We start from the raw sequence: 10986 nt of genomic DNA, 5'->3' as shown, positions 1-10986 counted from the left end.
GATTATATATGTTTGATATATAAAAACGTGCGAAAAAATTTCTAAACATATAAATTTAAAAATATTAAAAAACAGTTGACTAAAATTAATGAGTATCGTTGATAAAATTCAAAAAAATAATTTTTTAACACAATTTGTATAACATCAATTTCATGCATTTAATCAGTTTCGGTATTTCTGGTATATGACGAGATGAGACATTTTATTTTCAATCATTATGACAAAAAGAAAACCTTTATAGAGAAAATAAGAAGGTAAAACAGAAAATTTTCAATAATTTAATTAAATATTACATTCTCTTAATGTAAATTTCAAAATATTCATTGCAAAAATTGTACCGAGAGAGAGAGAGAGAGAGAGAGAGAGAGAGAGAGAGGAGAAGAGAGAGATTAAAAGCAATGACATATGATTGTGCATACAGGGACTAAAGAGGGATTGAGTATTGAATTCTATAAAAAACCGATCAACCGTCAATCGTCTAGCAAAACCCTAAAATTCAAAAAAAGAAGGAAATATCTCATTCATGTAAAATTCACCGCTCCCACAGGATGAGAGGGATGCATTCGCGGTATCGTCTGGCTGTTTTTCGCTTTTTCGCGGTAGACCCGTGAGCAAGGGTTGAATATACACCTTCGCTACATCTATTATTGACGATTATGCGTCAGTCGAAAGAAACGACGGCGTGCGTATACGCGTATGGATACTCGCCCATCTGCCACGATCGTTACCTCGGATTTTTCTCCTTTGGAAATAGCAATTGTGGTCGCACGGCGTACCAGCATGCATGCAGACGAGTATCAGGGCTTCGGGAGGATGCCCCGTGGTTTGTTTGCCGATGACTTCTGGCCTCGGCTGTCAGTTGCCGAGCTCTCAGCAGCTTCGCTCGACAGCTCCTCGTTTCTTTCGATTTCGCTGCAATTGTCCGCGAAATGATCTGTCGATGGCTCTCGATAGCACCCAGCTATCATTATTTATTAACTGGCTATTGAACGCGTTAATTGGACAAGAAACTGATAATTGGAAGAAAAGATGTAGGCGGACCGCACATACTTATTCACACATACAATAATAATGAATTTCTGTAGCTATTATTTGCGTATCACTTTTATAAAACATATCGTAATATATCATATTTTACGCAGTATTAACGCAGTTTATAATATTTTACAATACATTATAAAATGTTATATATGTATATATGTATTTTTGTCAAAATAAAATTACAAAAAATCATGTAAAGATTAAAATACTTCGAATATTTCAACATTATATTGTTAAGTATAATATGAACATTAAAAATGTACTACTGCAGAATATATATTGCCAAATGCGGAAATATCTATATCTAAAGAGTTAAACGAAGTATACGGAAAAAAAAGATTAGCTGCTACAGCTAAAAATTAGGTATGGTAGCTAAATTCAGTAGCATTATACACCTAACGTATCTGCGAGGTCCAATTTCCATTAGCCGTGAGGCCTAAATATTATCATTGTAACAGACAAGCATTTTGTTATTATGTCGAAGTATTGATCATTACAGCAAACGTTTTCTGTGTAACAGACAATTTGGTAGCAAGTCTCAGCAAACCATATTTAACTGTGGTAAAGACAATTTTCTTTTACACGGACATATCCCATAACTGTGACAACTAACTTCATATTGCTAAATAAATCGATCTGTAACAGACATGCATATTTTGCTATCACGTCCTTATATTAGCTACAGCAGCAAATCCTTTGTGTGTATTAGCAAATTTATAGCTATAGTAGCTAATGCAATTTCAGCTAATCAGAATTGTAAACTAGAAACATTTTTTTTCGTATAAATAAATTACATCTCTTTCAGCTTTGACCATACAGCTTTAAGGGAGCAACACATTTGTGGAAGGAAAGCATATGCCACGCCGGATTACGTGCGCAAGTATGCACACGTGTGCAAGTATGCATAGATCCCGGCAAGGTGGTCAAAAGGATAAGAACGTGTGCGGGGGTGGCCAGGTGACTACTCCCGCATAAGTGATTGCCGGGAAAGCGAGGGTGAGTAAAGGGGAAAAATGTATATATCGACGTGCGGACCGTTGCATCGATATAACCGTGGTCAGTGATAAAAGCAAATCAAACAAACTGAAAGAGATATCTTCCTAGAATTCAAAATATTGACACTGGTGTACACACGTTTCCTTTTTTTCAGCGATATTTCGAAACAATGTTACTATCGTTTGAAATATTACAAACGTGTAAAGAAAAAACAAATTATTATTTTAGTAAACGATAGAATTTCTATGCATATAAAATGTAATGTTGTTAATTATTATTTATCTTTATCCATCGAAATATACTGTTATGTGTTAAAAAAGTATATTAAGGAAATTATAAACTAGCTGAATACGTTATTACAAAATTATGCATATTTTACCTGCTTTTGATTTATCGTAAGGACAAAATATGATACTCTGAAATTAATTCTACTTTAATTGTACAAATGAAAGTAATGAAATTGCTGCCGGTAATCATATTTTATGAAGTGTGATTATGGGTTGGACCGCGTACCAAGTAATACTATCGGAGCATGATTACTGACCAGTTGCTCGCTAGTTGTCTACTGATCACGAGCAGGAGCATAAATTTCCTTGTATCATGCGACAACCGGCCACCTGCGGGGGGACAGGTGGTGTCACGCGTAATCAGAACGGGCGCCACAATCCGCGCTACCCTTCTTCAGCACCCTCATCGAATCTCCAATACTCGTTTGTTTTCTACTGCGTCGCAATGCAAGACTCACGGAACGTAAAACGCGCGCACATGTGTAATTTTTTTTAAAAAAAAAAAGACTTAATTCGATTTAACGTCTTTAAAAAATATAAATTAATTTTTTTTTTTTAAAAAGAACAATTAGAGTAATTAATTAGTTCTTGAACTGTAACTTATTTAAAAAAATATTTATTATATTTTTATTATTTATTATATTTATTATATTTTTATTATATATTAGCCATTTATTATAAAAGCCATTTTAAGATCTAGCTTCGACCGTATAGGGCTCTTATCTATCGTTTTTTCAGCATATTAATATCTTTGAAATATGATGCCAGATTGAGCATCGAAATTATTAGAAATTTAATTTAATTCGCGAAATTTACTATAGTGGTTTAATTGTGTTTAGTCCGGAAATATTTTGGTGCACAGTTCGTTAGACTACAATTGTGATATGTATGTCAAGTACATATATATCATATTTAGTGATTCAAGATTGAATTATTTAAAGCATTTTAAGATCTAGCTTCGACCGTATAGGACTAAAATATATGTAATTTAATTTAAATTTAAATTTTATTAAAATAAGAAATAAAAATTATCTCAGAAAATATATGTATCATCTTATTCCAAACGCATTTATTATCATTTTTAATCATATATAATATTTAATTAAAATTTAATTAAAAATTAATAAATCCATCAATTAAATGGTGAAAAAATCCAAAATCGAAAAGATACTTTAGTAAGAAGGATACTTCATATCAGATACTTTGTATCTGATACCATCGTGGTTGCAATCAGCGGACTAGGCGTTCCTCCACGTATAACACATCTCGTTCGGCGAGAAGAAGGGGAATCCTCGAGACAGCAGACTACAGCTAGACGCCACTAGACCGGTCGTGAAGAAAAATTCTACTAGTCTCCAGCTCATACAGCCGGACATCGCGTTCAGTGGGTTAGTACTGCCTATGTGCAGTCGTGCCTCATCGCCGACTTCACATATTCCCTCCTTTCTTGTCTCCTATTCAGTTTGATCATGCGGGCATCATCGATTCATACCCACTAGCCTACACAGACTGGTCTGGCCTCACCCTCCCCTTCTTTTTCTTTCCTCTCTTTTTATAGACTTGTCTATACACGATAATGTTCGCGCCATAGACGTGGCTCTAATAATGAGAAATATTGATGTTTCTTAATTTTTTTTATTATATGTGCAAAACGCAACGGTTCAAAAAATAATAACGAAAAAATGAATTTTCAAGTTACTAACGATGATATATGTGTCAGATGCATCGGCAGACTCGAAAGGTCGTAAATATATTTTCTGTCACTTGAAACATGCAATCGTAACGTGTTTCATTCCGTCTGGGCAATGAGGTTTTATCTATTCTTATTTTTCGGAAATACTCTCAAAAATAATAAAATACGTTACGATTGCATGTTGTCAGACCAGGTGAAACACATTCATTGGTATCGCTACTAAGCCAGTCATTTACCCGATTAAAATCAACTAAATAGTCCTCGCTTGCTAAGTGAGAATAGGTCGTCTTCGTCGTCTTTGACCGCGCAATTCCTTCGCGACCGTTATCGCTGCCCGAGAAAACACGACGGGATGGTGATCAGGACGGGTGAGGAGCGGGGCTCTTGAGAGGCAAGGGAGACTAGTTAATGGCGCGACTACTTTATGCGACAGGTACATGTGTGTCGCGCTCTTTTCTTTCTCTAGCCGATGATTTTTCGTGGTGAGCAGAGATGTGGGCATAGGGGCCCGACCGGGCAGACGGCCGGGACCCAGGCGCTATGAGCGATCGCGGTCCGACACCGTGCGCCCGCGGCAGGTGTTTGCCTCTTATACAGCCTTTCTCGTTGGTGCCGGCGCTCCTCTCTCGTGCCTTCAATGCCGCCTTGGGTAAGAGGCAGACCCGAAAGAAGCACCACGGCATCTGCCTCCCTCTCGTTGTCTCTCTCCCTATCACTCTCTATCTCTCCTTTCCTCTCTCTTTCTCTCTATCTGTCTCTATCTCCTTCCGAACAGTCGCGCGAGTCGGCGATCGGCGGACGAGTCAAGGGATCAGGGGGACGATCGGAGCCACGCGCCAACAATCCCCTCTACTCATATTGGCGCTCTGTTCATATTGCTGCTCCTTTCGCTCTTCTTCATGTATCCACGTTCTACTTAAGCCGATCGCGCACTTGGGAATCTTACAGTCGCGGTAAGTAGCATGGCATATTCTTAATTCAAATATACGAATGTGTACACTTTACTAATCTAACGTCAAAATGTAATTCTTTAGAATGCTAACGACATAATGATAACTAATACGCAAGTATAGCACGTATAAATTATAATCATTTCGGCAGACACTCATATCGAGTATACCGAATAAGAAGCCGAATTTATGAAAGTGCAAAATAACAGTTGACATCCGAAGGATATTTTTAAAATTTTTTCTCGTCTGGCTTAACGAAAGAATGTTGTAAAGACCATGTTTTTACGGAGGGTTTGTGAGTAAAAGACTCGCGAGATGATTTCATTCCTTTAATTCTTCAATGGTTATTCCCTAATATACGGTGACTTTACCGCTGCAGAAACAATCTTACCAGCAGTGTCTTCGGGCCGATTCGAGCGGATTCCTGCTCTACGGGTCGCCGTTGGAAATATATTGTGCGCGATGTTGTTGACACAAGAACACTTCGCAACAACTTCGCACGCTACTTTGCATAAGCGAGAAAATCGTTACGACGCCCGCGACCAATTCTACATAATAAAATTACTTTCGCCTGCTCTCGCAAATAAAAATACATGTTAATACAAATCCCACGATCTGCAGACTATATTAGCTCCTGCCGACGTTTTTACAACAAGCGAAAGCGCTACGTTCTTTAATATATGAAGGGCTTGCGCGCGCTGGATGGGTTTCGGCATAGACGGATCTGCCTTTGTAGTCTCTTTCTCCCCCTTGTTGGGAGAAAGAAACAAGGGAAGACTTAAATTTATAAAAAAAATAATGAGACGATAAAGTTTTCTTATATGATGACGAATATTTCTGGAGGAACTTAATTCCCTTAATCTTCTCCTTAGGTACAACTGCAAAATTATATAAAACTATTAAATTATGATTTCTCTAATATCTTTCCCCCCTTTCTTCATCTTTCCAGTACAATCTGAATATAAAGAAGAAAAATCTTCAAAATGGAATCTCTAAAATTTATAGAGCATGATTAAATAAACATTCTTTTTCCAACGTGTTGTACACTTAATTTCCGTTAGGGTCAGACAATCATCCATTCAAACGGTTCCTTCTCGAGTTTGACCGAGGACTCGGCATAGTGCTCGGTCACGTCAGAAATACGGGGGAGGTTCGCAAAGAAACATGAACGCTCCGAAGATGCACAATACCCACCCCGCTATTATTTTCAATTCCTCGCCATTGAGCTTCAACCATTGAGCCAGCGAGACTGGATCGTTATTGCCACGGTTAACACCAGCTTTATTACCAGACACTTGTGTGCACGAACGCGAAACTCCCGTCATCATTATTCGTATTGATAAACGATCGTCGCCGCGTCAGGAGAAATAATGTCGTAAAAAGTGTTCTGCTCACCAATCACAATCAACTGAATGCGAGGCAAAAAGGTGACTCGCGTCCGAAGAAGTCTACTTATGAAATCGCAATCGCCGTTTTTGACTCACTTTTCGATCACGCCTTATAAAATAATATATTGATATATATTGATATATATTGATAAATAATATATTGATATATATTTAAATAATAAATAGTATTTGGGGCAAAATGTATTCGGTATAGTTATAATTGAATAAAAATATGCAGTGGAAAACGTACAAAATATTGCGTCTTTTGACTTTATAAATTATTCCTGAATTATGCACTATTTTGTGAAAGCTGGCAACATAAGGCCAGCCAATATAATGGCAGCCGCTTCTTGCTTATCTAATAAATATTGTTTAGATTTTTAGATAGACAGATACCGCAAATTTTAATATATTCCTGATAATAGAATTCATGCGGCAAGCAACGTTCTTTACCGACGTGAAGTTGGCCCCCCAACATTAAAAAAAATAAAGTTTCTATAGCTCATTCGATTGCTCATCATTTGCACATGTATGCACATTTCGAATTTTCATTTGCACACTTTCAGTTTAAAAGTTATTCAAAAAACAAAGTTGGGGGGGCCAACTTCACACTAGCCCCCCAACTTCGAGCAACTTGAATCAAAAAGGCCTTCGAAAGATTGATGTCATTTTAGCTCGTTACTGTTGAATTCGAGTCGGACACGTACTTTTTGTTGTGTGAAATTAGCCCCCCCAAAACTCATTTGTCAATAACTTTTTAACTAAAGGTGTGCAAACGAAAAATCGACTTGTTTCGGAATGTACAAACGAAATCCTAAAGATTGATGTCATTTTAAGCTCGATTCTCTTGAATTCGAACCAAAAAACGCACTTTTTGTTGTATGATTTAGCCCTCCCCCCTCCAACACTCATTTGTTAATAACTTCTTAACTAAAGATGTGCAAACGAAAAATCGACTTGTTTCGGTATGTGCAAACGAAATCCTATCGATTGATGTCATTTTAAGCTCGTTTGTGTTGATTTTGAATGGAAAACTTACTTTTTGTCGTGTATGGAACTTTAATTGTTAATAATTTTTTAACTAAAGGTGTGCAAACGAAAAATCGATTGTTTCGGAATGTGCAAATGAAAATCTTTCAATTAAGGCCTTTTTGATTCAAGTTGCTCGAAGTTGGGGAACTAGCGTGAAATTGGTTCCCCCAAATTTGTTTTTTGAATAACTTTTAAACTGAAAGTGTGCAAACGAAAATTCGAAATGTGCATACATGAGCAATCGAATGAGCTATAAAAACTTTATTTTTTTTAATGTTGGGAGCTAACTTCACGACGGTACGTTCTTTTCTTTAGCCTCTTTTTTATGACGGACCGGAGGCTCTTCACAATCATAATTAATATCAATCTCACTATTACTCGTGTATTGACAAATACAAAAAATATTTTACCATAAATATTAAGATTTATGATTTCAATAATAATGCGAAAATAATTATCGAGAACTACGTGTACATGCGATCATTATAATATTATAAAAAATAGGCTTCCTAGTCGACCAAAATATGACTCACGGTCAGCATCGATGACTCACGTCAGTTTTATCGATATGTCCAACCGGTAGAAGCTAGGGTTAAAAGTTCCCCGACAGCATTCTAATTGGCAATGGTAGACTATTCGATATATGCGATTTAGTAGCCGGTTCATTCATATTTCCTATGAAATTCAAGATCGAAGCCGCCAGGATCAACAAGGATTCGTTTCTGATTCGCCGAGGCTTGCATCAGCTTGTCGAGAATTTTCGATCCTTCGATACGAAATATAAGATCTTTTATTTACAACCGTGATCCACACGCGCGAGTGATGCACGTACTGTTCGCGAAAAGCAAAAGACCGCCAAACTCCGGCTGTGGCAAAGCTAAGTTTCTCTACTAATTTAACCGAGGGAAACAGCGAGGTTACAAGCGCTTTGATAGGATGTTAACATTGCACACCACTAATTTGCCAGTTAATTTCTCGTCCTCTCAGCGTGAGCGGCGGATGAAAGCCGCCAGAAGCTGTCTGCTCTTATCTCGAGAAGCACGGCGTGTACCGTCTGTGCCGAAATTAATGCAACAGTCTATAACTTTGGTACTATATTACATTTTGATGCGATGTTGTCGTTATACTCTTCGTAGATATCTAGTTAATACTATTCTGTCCTAATATGCATATCTTGCAGTGGGCCGACACGATCGTGAATTTTTTTCGTTACGGAAATGTAAATGCTTCCATCTTAGACATCTTTTTTTATGTCAACGGTACCATTCAACGAAAAAGTTATAGATCCGGCGGAATACATTTGAAAGAAGTTTTTGCCTCGTACAAATTCGGGAATGTCAGCTCGGCGAAGCTAATGACGACCAAGCATGAGAATGCATGCTATATGTGAATCGGCATGACGTTACAAATGAAAGCGCATAATCGTGTACGCGCCATATCGGATCAAATAATTACATGAAAAGATTTAAAACCTCCTTATATAAGGTGCCGCATGATTAAGATTACACGTGCAGACATATACATCTCTGCCGCTTCGTCTTAATTAAGATGTCTTTATGAAAAGTTTCTTTGTCGGATTCAACACATCCATGTCATGTTTCCATCAAAATGGTACCTCTTTACAATATTTCACTTTTCCCCGGCTTAAAGATACTACAATAATCATTAGTCTATCAATTCCAATAATTCAATAGTCTCTCTTTTTATACGAAACTATTTCTAGAGACATTATAGATATATCGAAATTGAACATGACGGAATGTAAATTAACTCAGAAACTTGCATGGAATCGTTTACTTTCCATCGTTTACGAATTATAATATTTTAAAATATTTAAATGTTATATTATATTACCTAACTTTTGATAATATATCAATTAATTGATATTAATTACTTTTTTATCAATTATTTTCACACAAGACAGATTTTGACTAATATTTTCTTAATCCCATGGTTGCATTACATTATGAAATGTAGCAATTTTCAAGATATCGGCAACACTTCATAAAATTATAACGTGTTAAAACGCTCACCTGGCACTTATTATTGCCAAATACTTTCGAGTTATTACAAAATTCATCAAGCAACATATCAAGATGGTCCGTCTTAATTAAGCAACCGTTATAAAAAAAAGATAGTTGTCGATCATCGAAATCTCGATTTCGGTTAAAGCAACAAAACCAGACCGCACAGGAATCTTATTATATTCAAGTAATCATAAAATTTATCGTCATTCAAAATGTACTCGACGTTATTCTTAGTTCCATATATCGCGGAATTAACAATTTAATACAGAACGAATACACGAAGCACACGCGTCATAATTATCGCGATTCATTAATTCCTTTTTTTATATTTACCGAAATGCATAATTCAACGATTATATGATCGCTCATTAAGACGTCGTATTAAAACAACCGATTTTTACCATTTGCAAATTAATACCGTATATTAATTCGAAGTCGATGAAGAATGGGTGAGGTGAGAAGCGAAAGGCGAGCGTCTCCGTCGCGCGATACCCGCGCGAAAGTACGCGCGCCGCCGCTGCAGCAGTTTCGCGTTAATGAGTGTTGGCGCGCGCCACGGCACCGGCGGCGTGCGGGCGAGCACGCGCGCGTAAGACCCGGTCGGAAAGGAGAGACCAAGAAAGATAGAGAGAAAGGGATCGCGAGCAAGAAGGAGAGGGAGAGAAAGAGAACGCCAGCATCGGGCCCCGCGCGCGCACATGCGAACGACGAAAACGGCAGCTGCAGCTGGGCGCTGCCACGCGCCCTCCGCCGCCTCGGCTCTCTTCATACACCATTTTACAGGTTCGCTTCCACGGCGCTCGTTCCTGTTCCCTGGTCCTTGCCCCCGTCTCTCCCCGTCTTTCGTGTATCCTTTACCTTTCTCGCTCTGTCGCGCTGATCCGAATATTACTTCTCCGTCTCCTGCCCATCTTGCTCTCTTTCTTTCTCGTATCGACAAGCCAGGTACCCTGCACCATCTTTCTTCATGTACGGTGACACGCATGCACGCACGCACACCGAACCGGGGTCGTGCGCCAAAGAGGACCACCGGACTCGTCACCTGCAGCTTTGCAGACTCCCAACGTTCCTACGGCCACCGTCGACACCTTGCCTAACTTTTCGAGCTCTGTGGCGAAAAGAGGAGGAGGAAAAGAAGGCAGGGGGACAGTGAAATTCGCACAATTGTTCCTAGTACAAGAGTTTCTAGACAGATTTTTAGCAGAATTATCTATTCACATCGATAGTTTATATTAGCATGTAATATCGAATACCGTGTGTATATATTGGAGAATACAGACCAATTACCTTAAAACACTAGAGAACGAAAATTAATTTAACGCAGGTGCATAACGTAATTGAATATGAAAATCGCTCATTTTCGTATTTAATTAGTTGTCTAAAATAATTATTTTGTATCTTGCGCTTTCACTCAGATACTGACTCCTCTTTTAGAAAAGTAATTAATGCTAATTGTAAGAAGAAAGAAATTGTATATATACATGGAAAAAATATTTAAAAAATATTAATTATATATGTAAATCTTTCTTACAATTAGACACATCATGTGTTTTATCCGGCTTATGTCGCTAT

This window comes from Mycetomoellerius zeteki, unplaced genomic scaffold (assembly GCF_001594055.1).
Source record: "Mycetomoellerius zeteki isolate Tzet28-1 unplaced genomic scaffold, Tzet1.0 scaffold188, whole genome shotgun sequence".
In the NCBI taxonomy this organism is placed as follows: Eukaryota; Metazoa; Arthropoda; class Insecta; order Hymenoptera; family Formicidae; genus Mycetomoellerius; species Mycetomoellerius zeteki.
This window is presented reverse-complemented; position numbering follows the sequence as displayed.